The following is an 18,874-nucleotide window of genomic DNA, read 5'->3' as shown; positions in this document are numbered from 1 at the left end:
GATAATAGATTTAGAAATTGAAAGTACTGTAGTAGGGCAGACTCAAGATGGCAGAGAAAGTCAGGGACTCACATGAGTTCTCCCAAATTCCCCTCCAATAAGTTTTTGTAAAGTCTCAGACCATCAGTCAGTCAACAAGCATTTTGAGGTGCTCTCCACATGCCAGACAGTGTGTTAAGTGATAGACATAAAGAGAAAGGTGAAAATAATTCCTGCCCTCAAGTAGTTTATATTCCAATGGGGTAGACAAGATGTAAATCACTAGATATCTACCTGCAAGGCATATACAAAGTAGATATATATCTCAGATGTGTCTGAGCTTATTTTTCTTTTAGCAATAATTATCTACAAGAAAGGGATAGAAGGAACATCCCTCTCAACCACAATGCCATAAGATACCTGCATACACAGTGTATATTTGCAGTAGTAGGATTACAAGAGCAAAAACAAAGAACCGAGGAGGCAAAAGTACTCAGTGATGCTAGCAGAGTGGGTCCTCAACATTTGTTGCCAATATTTGTTGATAACCTCATCCATGGGTGAGATCGTACTTAGTCTCAGGTGCTAATATCAGACACAATTTGTCTTCTGAGCCTTCACCACCATACAAGTCCTTTACCCCCTCTTCCAACTACATGGTTTGGGAGAAATAGGAATTATGGCCACAGACCATCTCTCTTTGCTCAGTTTATATACAAGGACTGGAGAATGACCACTAAACATTCCTAGCTCTATCTTAAACCATGCCAACATTCCTCTTGTGGGCTTATATCAGTAACTGAACAGGTCTTGGACTCTTATTCCTCTTTTCTCCAGACTTAGGCTAGTCTGGATAAAATAGAAATATAGATCAGATCTGGTTGTCTTTTATGGATTCTAAGATCCTCTGGTGGTCCAAGCATGAGCAATGGATCCAGTCTGGCTTTGGCTTAAGTATTAAATTTCTATACCTCAAATGAGATGATCATAGAAATCCTAAGAAAGAAAAGACACATATTCTCATGGAGTCAAATGGTGAGGGCATACTTGGCATGAAGAACAATGTTGAACTTGGACTCAAAGACCCAAATTCAAATCCAATCTCTGCTACTTCCTGTGTTACTATGGGCAAGTTAATTTATCACTTTGTGTCTCACTTTCCTCATCTATAAACCCAAATGGTAGAATTATATCTCATTCACAGGATTTTATAAGGATCAAATGAGATAATTTATGTAAATATATTTTCAAATTTTAAGAAATTACGTGATCAACTCTTATTTCATTTTTCTGTTTTGATGTTTAGATAGATGCTTAGATATTTATGATGATGATGATGCCATTGACTAATATTCCACTACATGCCAAGGATTAACAAACCTTTTCCCCTTTCATGCCCAGAAGCCTCATAGAATGAATGAGCAAGAGGGAAACTTTCCACAGATAACAGGAGACTGGCCCTGAGCAGAGTGCCCAGCTGATTCCATCCTATGTCAACTCTCTGTAAGAGGTTCTGTTTGTTTTTTGCATGGTAAAGAGGAGCCTCATTCACAGCCAGAACTGGGAATGCATTCAAAAGGGACTCTTCAACCAGAAACTCTTCCTTCTCTTGGTTTGACTTGCCTTGTAGCATTCCAGTGAGAGAAAGACAATACTGTGAGGGGAGAGGCCATGGGCCCTCCCAGCTGAGGCTGACCTGTGACCATTGAATATAAACTTTTATTCTGTGCTCCACATTTATTCTTTCACTTTAGGTAAAGGAGATTAGAAGCCACAACCTTGTGCCTTTTGAAAGGGCAGGGAGGCAAAGCCTCAGGAGGACAAGGAATGGATTCTGCATTGGGTTTTGTAGCCAGCCCAGTCACAATGCCCCAAGGTGCAAGCTGAGACAGGCACTCATCCAGCAGAGATGGTTCACTTGAATTTGAACTTGGTGGAACTATAGATATTTATAATAGAGAAACTATATAGAAACTACATTGGGTCTGAGGTGGCGAAAGAGGGAATATATGCCTGAAGCGTTGGGAGAGAAATGTTTGTATTCCTTTTGTTGCTCTATCTTTGAAATCTAGAAATACACACATTCTAGTGCCTTTCCTCTTTTTAAGAAATTAATTTTAAAAATGATTTTATTTTAATTTCATTACATACAATAATTTAAATTTATTTTATTTATTAATTATTTATACTTTTACATAGTTTGCTTTGTTTATATATGTTTTCATCTTGTCTCCTCCATTAGTTTGTAAGCCCCTTGAGGGTAGGGATTATCTTTCCTCTCTTTTTGTATCTCCAGCTATTAGCACAGTGCTGGGAAAAGTGTAGATACTTAATAAACGTTTATTGATTGATTCCTTTTATAAAAGCTAATTAAAGTTCATTAGTTGAATGGATCCGGGGCATTAATAGCTGGCAGCTACCAGTAGGGAGGACACACTGGAAAAGGTTTGGGGTTTTAATCAATAAATAGCATTAAAGAAGAGACACCCTAACCACTCTGGGAAGGAACCACAGAACCATGAAGAAGAGATTCCTCAGACTATTAGAGTGAGGTCAGAGCAATCACTATACGTATAATAGGAACCAATTAGGATTTAGACAGAATACACCAATGGAGAACAAACACACGATGAGACCCAAAGGCAGTGACAGATCTTGTGGTCAAATGACAGATCAGATTTACATGCACAAGAGCCAAAGGAGATGGAATATTAACAAGAAAAAGAAGTAAAGGAAATAGAACCTTGATTAGACCAACAGTAAGGAACTGGGGTAGGGGGGAAGGTTAATAACTGGAAAATTATTGATTTAATAAAGTGGGAATTGAGAGGAAAAAGAAGAGAGGGAAAGAGAGAGGTGGAGAAAGGGAGAGGGAAAGAGGGAGAGGGAAAAGGGAGGAAACGAGACAGAGAGAAGGAAGAGAAGGGAGGGAATGGGGAGAGAGAGACAAAAAGACAGACAGAGGCAGAGAGACAGAGACAGAGAGAGGCAGAGAGAGACAGAGAGACACACACAGAGAGAAAAATCAAGCCCATGCAAACGTGTCTGTCTCCTGGTTCAAATCCCACCTCTGACATGGTCTATGTCAGTCAGTCAGTAAACGTTTATTAAGCACCTATGTGTTTAATCACTGTGCTTAGTACTTGAGATATAAACAGAAGTAAAAAACAGCCCTTGTTTGTACACTTTCTCTTCCTGTATTTCAATTTTCTCATCTGCAAAATAAGGGGGTCATTCTGAATGGTCCCCAGAAGCTTTTCCCAGATCTAACTCTCTGCCCCTATGATCCTGCTGCAGGATCAAAATATGGTGACTAGAAGGGACCTCAGAGATCATGCAGAATAATACATTCACTTTACAAAGAAAGAAATAGGTCCAGAAAGGTAAAGGCAAAATCCTCTGGGGGATAGAGAGACTGAAAGAGCTTTGTGTAAATAGAAAAAGCAGTTTCCCAACCGCAGCGACATGACTTACACCTGTCCTCTGCCGTGTCAAGAGTTTGGAGGCAGGACAAAGTGGGGAAGAAGGAAGGAGCCAGAATAGGTTTTTTGTTTTTTTAAGTTTATAGGTTTTAAAAAGTAAGGACCTTTGGTAGCAAACATTTTCTGGAATGGTAAACATTTGCCCTGGAATGGAGTGATTGGGAAAGAATGACCCAGAGGGCTTAGAACTAACCTGGTCATATTTTCCCCAAATATAATATGTACTCAGGGCCCCAGGGCTGCCTTGTAGTATCCTCTATAATCCCCTAAAGGAAAGACATGGTTTTAGGAGCATCATTACTAGCTGGGAAATAGTCCTTGAGCCCCAGAAGATGATATTCTGGGATAAAATCCACAAAATGAATTTTAAATGAGTCAAATATAAAGTTTGGCAGCTAGGTGAAAAAAATAATTTATACAAATACAGGATGGAGGCTACTCGACTAAATAGTAGTTTTTTAAAAATATATTTGAGGAAAAAAAAAGATTTGAGGGTTTTAGTTGATCACAAGCCTGGTCAGAGCCAGTTTGGTAATAGACTAAAAAATATTTATGCAGTTTTAGGTTATTTTAGTAGAACGGACTATCACAGGAGATACTGATCCTACTGTTCCCTCACTATTGATCAGCTCAGATGTGGGTTTTGATGTGTCCAAGTACTGCATGCCTCGATTTAGGGAAGTTGTTCCTACATACGTACCTTTCCAGTCTTCTTATACCTTATACATCCCCATGTTTTCTGTGATCTAGTGATACTAGCCTCCTTGTTGTTCTTAGTATAAAACACTTCATCTCCATCCTACAGGCATTTTCCTGACTAGAACTCATGCCAGGAACACTCCTTCCTCATCTCTTCCTCTTAGCTCCCCTGGCTTCCTTCAAGTACCAGCCAAAATCCCATCTTCTGTAGGAAAGCTTTCTGGATCTTCTTTGATATTATTATTGCCAGGGACAACTGGGTGTCTTAATGAAGGGAGTCAGATCTAGAGACAGGAGGTTCTAGTTTCAAATCTGGCCTCAGACTCTTCCTATTTATGTGACCCTGGGCAAGTCACTTAGCTTCCATTGTCTAGCTCTTACCACTCTTCTGCCTTTCTAAGACAAAAGATAAGGACTAAAAAAAAAGTCATGCCATTTGAAAGAAAGATGGTTAAGGAACTCAAGACATTTAGTCTAGAGAAAAGAAGACTAAGAGAAATTACAATCACTTTCTCCACAATATTTAAAAATATACATTTTTGAGTTTGGGACTTCAAATTCACTTAGCAGTTCACTTATCCATCTCCCTTCCTTGGGAACTATGAGAGGTATTTGGCAAGTCTATTCCTGCTCCTGAGCTTTCATGGCCTAGTGGGCAGTAGCAAGACCCAGTGTCATCTCCTTCCCTTGGACCCAGTGTTTCATCATATTCCTAAAGAGGAAAATGGTGGAATCCATTGGCTACTTTCTTCTGAATTTAATTGGCAATGAGATAAATTTTGGCAACTGCAAAAAAATGTGACAGAAAATGTGACTTCAAATGTGAAATAACTTTGGAACTCTCATGCTCTTAGCAGGATGCTTGCCAAGAGGTCAAGCTAAAGGGGAAAACACCTGTGACCCTTAGGCCTGTCCCCAAAGGAATTCATCTTCATAGTCTAGCTGAACCCAGACTTAAACTTTCCCAACCACATTGGTTGGCCCAATACTATCATCCAGGAGAATCCATTTATGTGGTACCAATATTCCTGGCAAAAGTCAACCCTGGATCTCATGCCTTTAATTCCTTTGATAGCCATTGTAGTTTTCCCATGCATTGAAGATTATTTAAATTTCATACTTCAAGAAAAAAGTAGAAACAGAGAAGGAAATATGTACTCCTCATTTATTTTCAATAAAGTGATGAAAAATTTATTATTTTAGAAGGATTGTACCCTACACCACTCCCAGCCTGGAATGCTCCTCTTATGGTTGTGTCTTCTGGAAAGAGCATTAGATATGGAATCAGAAGACCTGAGTTCAGATTCCAGCTCTGCTCCATATTATCAGTATCACTTTGAGGGGAATCATTTAATCTTTTTTCCATTCTCTTTAAATTGAGGGGGTCAAATAATGTGACCTTTAATGTCCCCTCCAGGTTTAAATCCAATATCCTTTGGCTTTCCCAGTCCCTTGAGAGATTGAAGATGTATTTGCCAAATATTGGCACTCTCACTCACTCTTCCTTTTCTAGACTTATGGTGGATTAGATTTTTTTTTTTTGCTTAGTCCCCAAAGAGAGAAATGGACACAGTGGTCACAGGTTATATAAAGAGGCAGGTTTGGGCTCAATGGGGAAAGAAATATTCTAGTGATTGGGATTATCCAGAGCAGAAGTATGCTGCCCCACAAGTTGGGGAGCTCATCCTCAATGGAGTTCTTCAGGTGAGGTTTGCACCACACTTTGTGGAGATGATACAGAAAGAATTCTTGGTTAGACTTTATCTTTGTATAGAGGTCCCTTCTAACGCTGATATTTTTTTAATTTTGTGAGACTTGATGGTGAGCTATTTAAGAGAAGGGACCTGCAGTTTCTTTTTGACTCTCCTCTCAAGGTTAGCATTTTGCTCACACAAAATAAGTGTTTCATAAATATTTGTAAAAATTGAATTCTTGGGATCTCCACTCTTCCTACGAGTCTACCAGCTCTCTCAAAGGCTTTCCCTCACTACCCTACCAACAGACAATAGCCCTCATCCTTTCTGAAAGTTATATTTTCTCTTGACAGGTGATTAGTGGAGAGCAGTCCTATGCTAGTCCTTTGCTTACATAGTCAACTCTTAAACAAATGACCAATGAGAGAAGGGATAAACACGACCTACTTAGAGTTTTGAGTTCTACTTATAACACAGTTTCAGGGATTTAGGTAGACATTTCAGTTTGGTAAACAAGAATCCAACCCCCCCATACAACAAAACTCAAGACCCAAACACACCATAAACCTTCTTAATATTCTCCCTCCCCCCCAAATACCCCAATGTCCAATGGGGGACACAAAGTTCAACATAGGTGGTATCAGAGAAATCCCTTCCTAGGAGCCCCCAGCTCAGAAGAAAGCATTTTGAAAGCAGATTGGGGACACTCGAGGCCCACTTCAGGCCAGTCCCAAAGGCTATGGTGGTGTCCTGGGGACAGCCAGACTTCAGGGGTCAGGTAAAGTTCATCAAACTAGCAAAGCAGTGTTGGTTTTGCCAACCCAAAGGAAGGTGCTCTCATCCACTGATCTCCTTCCCACTCCCTTGGCCTGTTATTAAACTGGTAGTTTTTACAACATCAATAAAGAAACCTTCCTACCCCATTGCCCTAGACAAAGGCCTGGGAGCCAGTTAAACTATGAAAACTCTGGGCTAGGTTCATTTAGATTGTTTTGCTGTGTCAAATACTCACCCGAGTTCAAAAGTTCAGCTGAACCATGAACTTTGTCATTGCCCAGCAGGCAGTTCTGCAAAAATAGCTCAAAGTGGAAAAACATACAATATTTGAGATGGGCTTGTCACAGTTTGTATATAGCCCAGTGCAAAGCATGTGTATGGAAAGTTTCCTTTAATTTTTTTAAAATTAACATATCAAAAGAAAGGGCTAAACGAAATTGGACCCAATCATTCCTTCTTCCACCTGACCTCTGGGGCTCTCCGATGAGCACACATTCAAGGGACTTGCCATTAGAGAGGGAACTAAGCCCTGGCTAATCTTCTTAATAAATTGTGAAGTCTTGTATACCTCCTGGAGTTAGAGGTGGCTTTTCTGCCTGGCTGGAACAGGCAGGATATCAAAACAAAAGGGTCATGACTTTATATCTTTGTGAAAGTTAGAATCTGTGCTATCAGAGAAATATCGTCTTCATCCAGCCACATCGTACATCTAGAGTTGGAGGCTGGGGTTCAAAGAGAGGAAAGAAAAGAGATCTGCATTTTTGTATTTCTATCTATTTGTTATCCACCAAGTAAATAAAACAAAGCTTAAAAAAATGGAAGCTAAACTACTCTAAAGTCTCTGAACTCAAAAATATTTGGATGGATTTCTGTTAGTCAAAAAGTTTAAATATGATTAAAAAACAACCATAAATAGAAAGTCCATTTTCTTTAGTAGCAACCTTCAGGACCAGGTTGTGGAATTTTATATAATGTCAAAAGATTCCATTATTTGACATTAGTAAACTGGGTTCTTGTAGATTAAAAGCTGTGTCAGATAAAGATTAAAAATGAAGGATTTGGGGATTCATGTTTGGGTAAAAAGCTATATTTTTAACTTGAAGTGTTTATGAGTTTATATTTGTTAAAAGATGGCTCTTTAAGAATAACAAGATCATAGATTTAGAGGAAGAAGGAAGATCAGAAGTCATTATTCTCTCTACTTGTCGATTTTACACATAAGGAAACTTCTGTCCTGAGAGGATAAAATGTCTTGCCCATGGTCCCCTGTGCAGAGCAGGAATTCAAATCTAGGTCCCCTTTTCCCTTTCCATTGTGTCACAATGGCTTTCATGGTTAGGGGAAGAAAAGAGGATTTATTTCTTTTAATCTCTTACCAAGTCAGTCACTCTGGAAGGGAAGAGAGCAATTCAAGAAGAAAAGGGAGAATGAAGTTGAGGTTCTCAAAGATCCCAGGGCCAGTGAAGTGAGTTCTCTTTTCTCAATGGATCCATGTTGCAGACCCAAGAGATCTCTGCTTTTGTGGCCTGATGAGTTGAGCTGACCAGAATTTACAGCTGTGTTTATGGTTGACTTGCTGTGTATAGACAGAGTTTGGCATCTCTTGAAGAAAGAGATAGAAAGAACAGGGAGTTGGAGATATCCTTCTTAACTGTTTGTAGGAGAGTGAATAAGGTCAAGACTCTTTGTTCATTCAGTTAGTTAAAGAGCATTTATTGAGTCCCTGCTTTTGGCTTGAGAAGAATAAATGGGTAGGAGAGGAACAGTTGGAAAATAAAAGAAGTTTTTCTGTGTGGGGACCAGAGAAAGAATTACCAGAAAGTTAGGAAAGAGTCTGGCCAGAGCCTTACATTTGTATCTGGAGAACCACCTAGAAGATACTATATCTCTTGGGGGGACAAAAGGCCATCTGCAAATAGATTAAAAGAAGGCCAGGATTTGTAGATCCAAGGCCAAACTAAGGACAAATATGTTAGCTTAAAAGGAACTCCCAGGTAGCCAGAATCCTCAGGTAGCCAAAGAAAGACTTGGGATAAGAGAGGCAGAGCTTAGTGATAAAGAACAGAAGCATAAATCCTTGAATAAAATTCTCTTTCAAGCTAGTTAAAGCTGAACTCTGCTACTCTGCTGGGTATCTATAATCTGCCTATCTATGGGCAGTGAGGACCTCCCACCCACCCCCTCCCCAGGTTGGGGTGAAAAAGTTTCTTGCATTCTAAATAGCTGGCCTGAGCCTGCTCTTACAGATGATTCACTCCTGAATCATGAGATTAGAGAGAACCAAAGGACAAGAATCCAGACTCAAGGCTATTGCCTTAAAAAGAGGTCTCATAGGAAGGCTTGGAGGGGTGGCCATGGAAGGAAGAAAGGCAAGAAGTTCCTGGAGGATGACTACACTGAAGGAAGGAACCCTGTGGCCCATAGAATTTCTAGGGAAGCCCTGGGGAAATCCTGCACCGCCATGGACCTGTCGGTCTTAACAAGAGTTTCCTTATAGAGTATTTTAGAGGCTGTAAAGAATTGGTCTCAGCCTGGGTTGGCTTTAAAGTGAAGGACTCAACAGCACTGTCTTAGTGAAACTGCTGCCCTTACCCAGAAGGGCTCTGAGGTCTCCAATACTGAGTTAGCTTGGGCAGAAATTAGGTCTACATTTCTGAGGGTTTCTCCCCATATATCTGTGTGCATGAATCTCTATCTCTATCTCTACATATAGCTGTTGTGACTATCTTCCCAGCCCCTTTTATTATTATTGTGGTTCAGTATAGCATTTATGCAACTTTTCTTTGTCATGGGGAACGTGATTTTTTTCTTTATTTTATTCCAATAACAAATTTACACCTAGGTTGTCCAAAGTTATATGTTTCATGTTGTTTCCCTCCTCTCTTCCTTCCCCTCTCCCAGAGTTGACAAGCAATTCCGCTGCGTTATACATGTTATCACTCAAAACATATTTCTATATTATTCATTTTTGTAAAAGAATAATTTTATAAAACCAAAACTTAAAGGGGAACTTTAGAACAAAGACTTTGGACAGATAGGAGTCTCTTGGAGCACTGCTCCATTTGGGTATGCCCAGGCCCCATTTTTACCCCCAATTACTTCTGAGGAGATAAAAGAGCTACACTAAACAGTAGTCTTAGGATTCTGATGTGTCTGCTATTGCTTTGGTATTTCCAGAGTAAAAGTTCACCCTTTGTGTTTAGGACAATATAGGATAAAATAAATAATAATATTATATTATATATAAATGAACAATAATTAATATAACAATGTTTATTGTTATATTATGCATTAATATTATATTATCTATAAATTTACATAATATAAAATAAATATATACAAATAAATAATAAAAAAGATAACTTCTGAGTCCTCAAACTGTGACAGACTTCTTTATGATGTTGAATTAGCAGAGAGAGAATCCATGTGACTCTCTCTGGACTTCCTGTATTCCCCATCACTGGCAGACTGAGCTGTCAGTGAGCATTAGGTTATTGAGTGATTGCTATCATTTATAGCACTTGGAACCCTTTTCATACATGGACCCCCAGAAAGCTACCCCAAGTTCAAAGCACTCTCTAATTCAGAACTCACTCAAAACCATAGATCATAAATTCCCTCTACTAGATTTTATTTTTATCAGTAAATTAGGGCACACAGTATTTATATGAAAAATATAGTTAATCAAATATCATAGCAAATTGAGCAAGGAGAAAACGTCCTTGAAAGCCCATTGGGGATGCATTTTCCAGAGATTATCAGACCACAAATGGAGGAGGGCATACTCATAGAGATAGGGCCAGTTCCTGGAAGACATGCATAGCCAGGGAGCTTTTGTGGAATGACATCTATTCCTGAAATCTGTGTGACTAAGACTTAAGTATGCAGGGCATGAATATAGGGATACACAGAAGAAGGATGTGTGTGTGTTTAAGTCACACCTGTGAAGCTTTAGAATTGCTAAAGTCTTCTGATAATGTCATCACACTGTTCTCTGATGGGTATTGTGTCATATCTATTGAATATCTCCACTGGTGTCATAACCAGTGAATTATTCTCTGCTACCATCTGCTGGGATGTAATGACAGGGAAACCTCTCTTTGATAGAAGCTGGTTAGTGTGTGTGTGTGTGTGTGTGTGTGTGTGTGTGTGTGTGTGTGTGTGTGTGTTCGCGTGCGCGCCCACGTGCATGCACATAACCTAGGGTTATTTTGAGCCAGGCAATAAGCAAAAGCCAGTAGAAGCCACCAGGCTAAGATTAATTCTGTTCTTTTGATTATCTTTGTACTGGTGCCAAGTATTGCTATGAGAGATTAATAATCTTGGGAAAATGTGAACTATGTGAGACAGTGAAAAGAGAGTCATTCAAACAGACAAGTCCCTTCTCAAGGCAGAGTTGAGGATTCTCCAGGTGGTATGCAGGAGATCTTCTTTCCTCTTATACTATTGAGATCCCTCTATTCAGGGGATCTCAATAGTATAGATTATGGAGTTGTATTAGAATTATATAGCAGACTCCCCTGAAGCTAATATTGAATCTATTCTTTTGACTGTCTTTCTGTTTATTAAATTAGTGTTTACCACTGAGATCCCTTAAATCAATTTCTGGGACTCTATCACCTCAAAAATCCCATAGGAGCTGTGTGGGGACCAGAGCACCTCAACTGTCATGATATGATTCAACATGAGTCAGCCAAGGGGCAGTAATGAAAAGGTTTGGCAAAAGTGGCAGAGCCATTGGCTACCTCCCCCTGATTCTCATTTCTGTGTCTAGTTAACATACTGAAAGTGACAAAATTATTGTACAAACCTTGTTGGGTAGAAGTGGGGGCTTTCTGCATGCTATTAAGGGTGAGATTAATGCTAAAGAGAGGAGCATCTTCCTTTATTTTAGGGGCCTCATAACAATTTTTGAGTTTCCATTAGTATAAAATTTAGATAGACAGATTGACAGAGAGAGAGAGAGAGAGAGAGAGAGAGAGAGAGAGAGAGAGAGAGAGAGAGAGAGAGAGATGGACACATGGATAGCTAGATGGATACATAAAGCCATATCCTTTGTGAATGTTAAGGTTGACTAGTTTGGAGACAGACTAAGGTTAATTCCACCATGCTTCAAGGATTTGTGATTTTTTTGGTCATAGAGTATAATTCGTTGGTAAATTTAGTAGATAGTACGAGACAAAGTGGTGGCCCTCTCTGAACTTATCTCACCTGGTTATTAGACAACAATATATGGTCCATCACTGGGTCCATATATGAAACTTATTTGGCTTGATAGGACTTAACACAACCAGATTCCAATTTAAAAAAGAATACATTTTAACCATATACACCAAGCATTAGCCAGTTGGATGCTATCAACATTTAGCCTAAACCCTTTAGAACAACAGAAGCTGCAGCCCTATAGTACAGAACTAAGATAATTTAGGATGCACATATTATAGCTTCCTAAGAAGAAAAAGAACAAATATTGACAAATTTTTTGCTTCTTCCTCCTTCTAGTCCTTGCTGATGTGTTCTACCACTGGAGGAACAGAAGAAGGAAGGATCTTGGGAGAAAAATATCTGATTTGCAATTTGAAGGGAGGATCAGATGGAATAGAGCTGATAGGTACTTTAGAGATTATTAAGTCCAAACATCCTCATATGTAAGATGAGAAAACAGGTCCAAAAAGGTTTCAAGTGGGTTTGCTTATTTCATGGAAGTAGTAATCAGCAGAGTTAGGATTTGAACCAGAATACAATCGAATACTTTATGCTTTCACTAATTAGATTCAGATCCCAAAGAGGAATAGGAAATGATCTTTAGATTTAGTAATACCTTTGCTTACTTAGGACAACCATCTAGAAATGGGTTGGATCCTAATCTTAGTATTCACTCATGCCAATTCTCTCCCTACTTCACTCCTTGGCTAGTCACATAACAATTACCCCAAAATGGAATTTTTTTGCCCCATTAAATACTAGGCTTCCTAGGAAATATTGGCCTTTCTGAAATACTTCTTAGGAATAGATTCAGAGACCATAGCCATCACTAAAAAATAGGACCATTTTTATTGGCTAGACAAACATGTTAGCTTAAATATCTGGCAGCTCAGGAACTCTCCAGGGTAACTCTCAGTGGCCAGGATTGGTTATCTCTCTCCATTTTCTCTTCCTTCTCCAAGATATTTCAAATTGCACTATTTCAAAGCTATTTCTGATGGAATAGACCCTATGCTGCTCTCTGCTTTATTTGACTAAAGGTTAGTCCCAAAAAAAGCTAGGGCCAGGATTGTCTCTGAGCTTGAGTGAGCTGGCAGGATGTTCATGGTTCTGTCAGCTGTGACAAATGGCTGCTCCTACTTGCCAGTGAATGACGGCTCTAACAGCAGCATCCTTCAAACTCAGACCTTTAGCCAGGCTGATTTATAGTTTCTGTCTCTTCTTATGACTTTCTGTTAAGATTATCTTCCAGAGTTTTCCTTTCAGATCCACAAGTTGTCCATGTGTATTTTCACTTGACTGTTCAACCAATGCTGCTGCTAAGAAATCATGGGTAAATATTTGCACACTGCCCTGCCCTGCTACTAATTCATTGACTGATCTTGGGTAGGTCATGACACTTCCCTGGGCCTCAGTTTCTCTATCTGTAAAATGATGCAGCAGTTGGTTGCTTTCTAACTTTCATATCTTCTGGTTCTATGTGAAATAGCCATATTTAGCTCAAAAATTAGATTGCATTAAATGTGTCGCTAGATTTAAAAGAAATCTGTTCTTATTTCTCTGCCTCCAAACCAACATGCAGTTAATCGATGTGATTTTGGGGGAAATTCTTAAGATTTGGGTTCCACTAGTGTTTGACCTTTAATTTCTTGCATTTGATTAGTGAGTACTTATGTCATTCAGTTACATCAGTGGCCTCCTTTTAAAAATGTAATGTTTCTACCATACACTATTTAACAGTGTTCTCGTAACCCTGCTTATTTATTTTGGCTCTATAATGACAATTCAAGGAAATTTCTTCCCTTAGCCCAGTCCCCACCCTTTTTCAAGGATGATTGCCTAGTCTGTGTCAGGAATACTCATGGGGGCAAGATAAATAGTCCCAAAGACCCAACCCTTTTGACTCCTGCTTTGCCACTGAAAGAAAAAAAAATAGCCCTAATTAGAGTTAATGAAGGAAGATTGCTTTTGAAGGTATGCCAAAGAATCAGAGTTTTTGATTCTTTGGAGGTCACCCATCCAAATAGAGATCAACTAGTCAGCTTGGAATTCAAACCAAGGTCTTCTGGTTCCAAATAATAATGAAACCTGAAATTAAATTAGAAGTTGACACCAATTATCTCACTTATTCCTCTCAAGAACCCTGGGAGGAAGGTAATACCAATATTCTCATCTCCATCTTACAGATTAAGAAACGAGTTCTAGAGAGAAAAAATAGCTCGCCAAAGGTCACACAGCTTCTGACTTGGAGAACATTGGGATGGGAACTCAGGCCATCTGGCTCCCAGTACTATGGATATCATAATGCCTCTCAGAAGCATTTTATAGTAAAAAGAAAAAGCCATCATGGTCCAGTGTACAGATCATTAACTATAGAATCAGGAAGAAAGATGTTCAACTCTTACCTCTGATATTCTCTGTGCAACTAAGGACAAATCACTAAGGTTCAGTTTCTTGATCTTTATGATGGGGCTAATAATACCTGGAGTGCTTATCTCATAGATTTGTTGTGAAGTTCAAATGAATTCATCTATGTAATCATTTAATTTCAATTTTTATTATTATTTGGGGTCAGAGGACCAGAGAGTAATTCCCAATTTGCCTATTCACTACCTATACAATTTTAGGTAAATCATTTAATTTTTTTGAATTTCAGTTTCTCCCTCTTTAAAATAAAGGGGGGGGAGTTGTATCTGATAGTAAATAAAACCCCTTCTGCCCCTAAATCTTATGATCTTCTGAAGATTTCTGACCCTCTCTGGGAAAAAAAAACTTTTAAATTAATCTAGACTTTCATATGAAAAATAGCACTTAAGAAAACCCAGATAGTCCTAATCCCTACATCATTACATTAGTAGCACTATTATGTTCTTACTCAATAATTGAATTGTTGGCATGCCCCTAGTCAACATTTTTATTTGGTTCCTTGAAAACATGATATTAGGGGAAATGATATCATAAAGGGCAGTTAGTGCAAAGGGAACAAAGTTATAAATCAGAGACGGAACATTCCTAGGTACATTCTTGGGCACACAAGAATGTCTAGGTTGAGCGGAACAGGAGGGAGTTGGTGGATGCTGAGACAGAGTTAAGTAGACCTGAGTCACTGAGAGCCAGGGGGGCTATTGACTGCAATAGGACTATACTCTGACATGTTGAGGGAGAACAATATTAGAGATCCTTAATCTAGGGTCTACAAACTTATTTTAGATGTTTTGTTAAATGTTTTTCAATATAATTGGTTTTCTTTGTGATATTATATATTTTACAGCATTATTCTGAGAAAGAGTCCATAGGTTTCACCAAATGGCTGAAGGGTTCTGACAAAAAAAAAGGTTATGAAGCCTTATGTTAGACTATTGCTTATGGAAATGTTACATAGGCATGCCTTTAATTCACTCCAAAAACTTAAATAGAAACTGTTACTTCATTTTTTATTTTAAGTTATTAAATGTTATCTTTTTCATCTACTGAAGAAACAATTTTTGACAATCATTTAAAAAATGTGACTTTATAAGTGTATAGCAGGCTGCTGGCGATAGAATTGGGAAGTTCTTTCAGATGCCATTGGTTGAGCAAAGGAACTTGCCTGGAAAGCCCCCTCATTTGGGTGTCCATCCATTGGGGAATGGCTGAACAAACTGTAGGACATGTTGATGATGGACTACTATTGTGCTCTAGGGAATGAAGAACAGGATGATTTCAGAAAAAGCTGGAAAGACCCACATGAATGGAAGAACATTGTACACAGTAACAGTAACATTGGTGATGATCATTTGGGGAAACTTGGCTATTCTCAGCAATGCACTGATCTGGGACAATCCTGAAAGACATGGTGGGGAATGCTCTCCACCTGCAGAGAAAGAACTGTTGGAGTCCTCTTTCCAATCAGTGTATTTATGGTTTTATTTGGGGTGTGTGGTTATGTAGGAGTGTGTTCTTACAACAATGATCAATTTGGAAGTGTGTTTTGCATAACAATAAAAATGAAAAAATAAAATAGTAATGATAATATTGAAGTTAGGAGAAAAAAAAAGAAATCCCTTTCATTTGCTTAAGACTTTTTTATGGAATAAAATATACATATAGGAAGAAATGTGCTCTCTAGCTGCAACTGATCCTAAAGGTTCAAGCATTCCTAAAATCTGAAATGCATAGCAGTATGTTCCTAACTAATATATCTTATTCCAAATGGAAAGTTTTCTGGGAGACTTGAGATCTGGGACCCAAGCCTCTTGCTTGAGGACATAACTAATGACTAAGGTTGCAAACATTTTACTGGATAGAGCAAAGTGTAAACCTTAAAATTTCAAAAGGCCCAAGCCCTTAGATAGCTGAGGCAAAGAAAAGAGATCAGTCCCTATCACTCACGTGACCAAAATGGAGAAACAGTCTCAGGGGCCTCCACCTCCAGCTTCCTTCAGAGCAAACTTCTCAGAGCACAACCTCTCAGAGCAAAACCTCTCCAACCAACCTAGTCCTTGGACCCCTCTATCTTTAAGGAAACCATCCAAGTTCCCTCCCCTCAGTTCTCACATCTACCAATCACTGTCCATGTCTTCCCTGTGCCAATGGTGGCTCTAGCTTAACCCAGGACCGCCCAGAGGTCTGTGGCTTTGCACATGTCTGTTGAAGGTCATATTCTCAATTAAATCTTGATCCTTTGCTGCAGCCCTTCCTAAATCCTGTTACCCTGAGTAGGGTGGAGATTGGAAGTTCCAAGACCTGGTTCTGTCATTCCAAGTATCTCTATTGTATCAATTCTAAAATCAATCATGACTCAAAGAACTTCCTGTTCTATGCTTAAGCATAGGTCAAAGCCCTTTCCATTGTTCAGCAAAAGGTTTCTGTCCTAAAGTAATCTTAGGTAGGGAGGAGAAGGACCCTCCCTACCTAATGTTGGAAATGGGGAAATTTCCAACATTCATAAGTCTAAGAAATTTTAAGGTTTACAATAGGAGGCATTCCAATGAGAAAGGAGCATTACTACACTGGATGAGGAGTCTAGGCTTCCGAAATTAATGTACCAGTGTTGTGTAAACAACTCCAGTTGTATGTATAATAGTAAGGCAAGGCACACACAAATCCTAAAGCCTTCAAACAAAGGTGGTCTGTTGAATAGTTTTAGTAGGCCTCCACGGTCTGACACAAAACATTAAAAAGCAAAAAGACTTTCCTTCAGACCATATGAAGGATCCTCAACCTTAAGGAGCACTGGTCTGGGGACCAGCTGGGTGGCTCAGTGGATTGAGAGCCAGGCTTGGAGACAAGAGGTCCTTGGGTTAAAAAAAAAAAAATTTGCATGACCCTGGGCAAGTCATTTAATCCCTATTACCTAGCCCTTACCACTCTTCTGCTTTGCAACCAATACTTAGTTTGACTTCTAAGATGGAAGGAAAGGGTTTAAAAAAAGGAAAGAAAAAGAAGCAGCAGCAGCATTGGTCTGGAAATAGCTCCCATTTTCCCTGTTTCATATAGGTCATGTCTTCCCATGGTCATCAGCCTTTTCTTACAATAAATACTCAGTTTGCTTATAAACATTTCTTGATTCCCTCCTACCCAGGGAGAAAGGAGTTCTTCCGAATTTTGAACCTTTACTTCTCTGACACCCCTTTCCCCACCCAGCAAGAGCAAATAAATAAATAAACAAAACAAAATTCAATTAAGAAATCCCTTTTTCATTTTTCTATCTTGAAAAAAATTTTACTCTGGTACCTTGTAAAGGCATGAAGGGTGTAAAAATGGAGACTTGAATCCAGGACTTAAATCCCCAGAAGTCCTTGCTCCACTTCCCCATAATGCTTTGTAATATCACTGAATTCTCACCTGGGCTGAGATCGAGATGGGGTATTTAACCTGATTGGAAAGGCTTCTGGGCCTCTCTTTTCTTTCCTGTTTCCACTTGCAAGCAGATGGGTCTTTCATGATGTAGGTGAAGTTGTTTAGGCCTTTCTCTGGCCTAGACACGTGCTTTTCTTACTTGTATATTCTTAAATTCTTAATCTTAAATAAACCTCTAAAAATATAATACTCCTTGAAGAGAGAAACAAATCTCTACTTGCCCCAGCTTCCCCTCTAAATTTTAACTGTTATAAGGGGTAGTTACCCTGGGTTTCTTATGGCTAGGATCATCTGAACACAAGTTCTAGAAATTAAACCTTGCTGCTGCCTTCTCTTTCCCAAGGATGTCACCATAGAGACTTGAAGGGAAGAAATGGCTGGCCAAATATTACTTGGCTTCCCCAAATTTTGTAGGGTTTTGATCTTGGGGGAACTTCTTGCAGTATGAGATCAGTACTGAAGCAAGAGGCTTGGAGAGTCACAAGAGGGAGAGAAGGTGAGAGGAGTAAGTATTTATATTGAGCCTACAATGTGCCAAGAATTGTGCCAAGCATCTTTATAAATATTACCACATTTAATCTTCAAACAACCCTGCGACACAGGTGCTATTATTACTCCCACTTTATAGTTGAGGAAACTGAGGCTGGAAATGATTCTTACCCACATGATCAGAGAAGAGAGAGTTCCTGGACTTGGACTTCCCGATCCCAGCAATTTTTTCTCTGACAAAGACAATTTCTTTCTTGACAGTTCCAAGTTCCTCGAGAATTTGGGGACAAAACCTCTAGGGAGATGTTCCTAGACATTGCTGGCCTCTTGGAGAGAAGAGGATCCTGAAATTCAGCCTCCAAGAAAGAGAGGAAGGGAAGTACCAGCTCAAGGGAGAAGATTGTTCCGAAGTCACTACAGATAAAAGAGCAGCAAGAAGCTAAAACTATATTATGGGAGAACAATAGATTGGGATTTTATTCTCTGCTATTATCAAGAACTTGTTAGAACAAGGCAGGTTCAATGAAAAGGGAGTTACCATTCTAGAAATCCCAATAAGGTTTATTTTTCTTCCTAGGGAGAAATCTAAGTTCAAAGAAGAGTGTCAGTGAGTTTGGTGGTTTATACCTGGAGAGAAGATAGGATTTATTAGACTATTGGAATTGTTGGGAATGGAGAGCATTCCCCAGTTTGTACCCCTTCCAGGAA

The sequence above is a fragment of the Monodelphis domestica genome, chromosome 1 (genome assembly GCF_027887165.1).
Source record: "Monodelphis domestica isolate mMonDom1 chromosome 1, mMonDom1.pri, whole genome shotgun sequence".
Taxonomy (NCBI): Eukaryota; Metazoa; Chordata; class Mammalia; order Didelphimorphia; family Didelphidae; genus Monodelphis; species Monodelphis domestica.
This window is presented reverse-complemented; position numbering follows the sequence as displayed.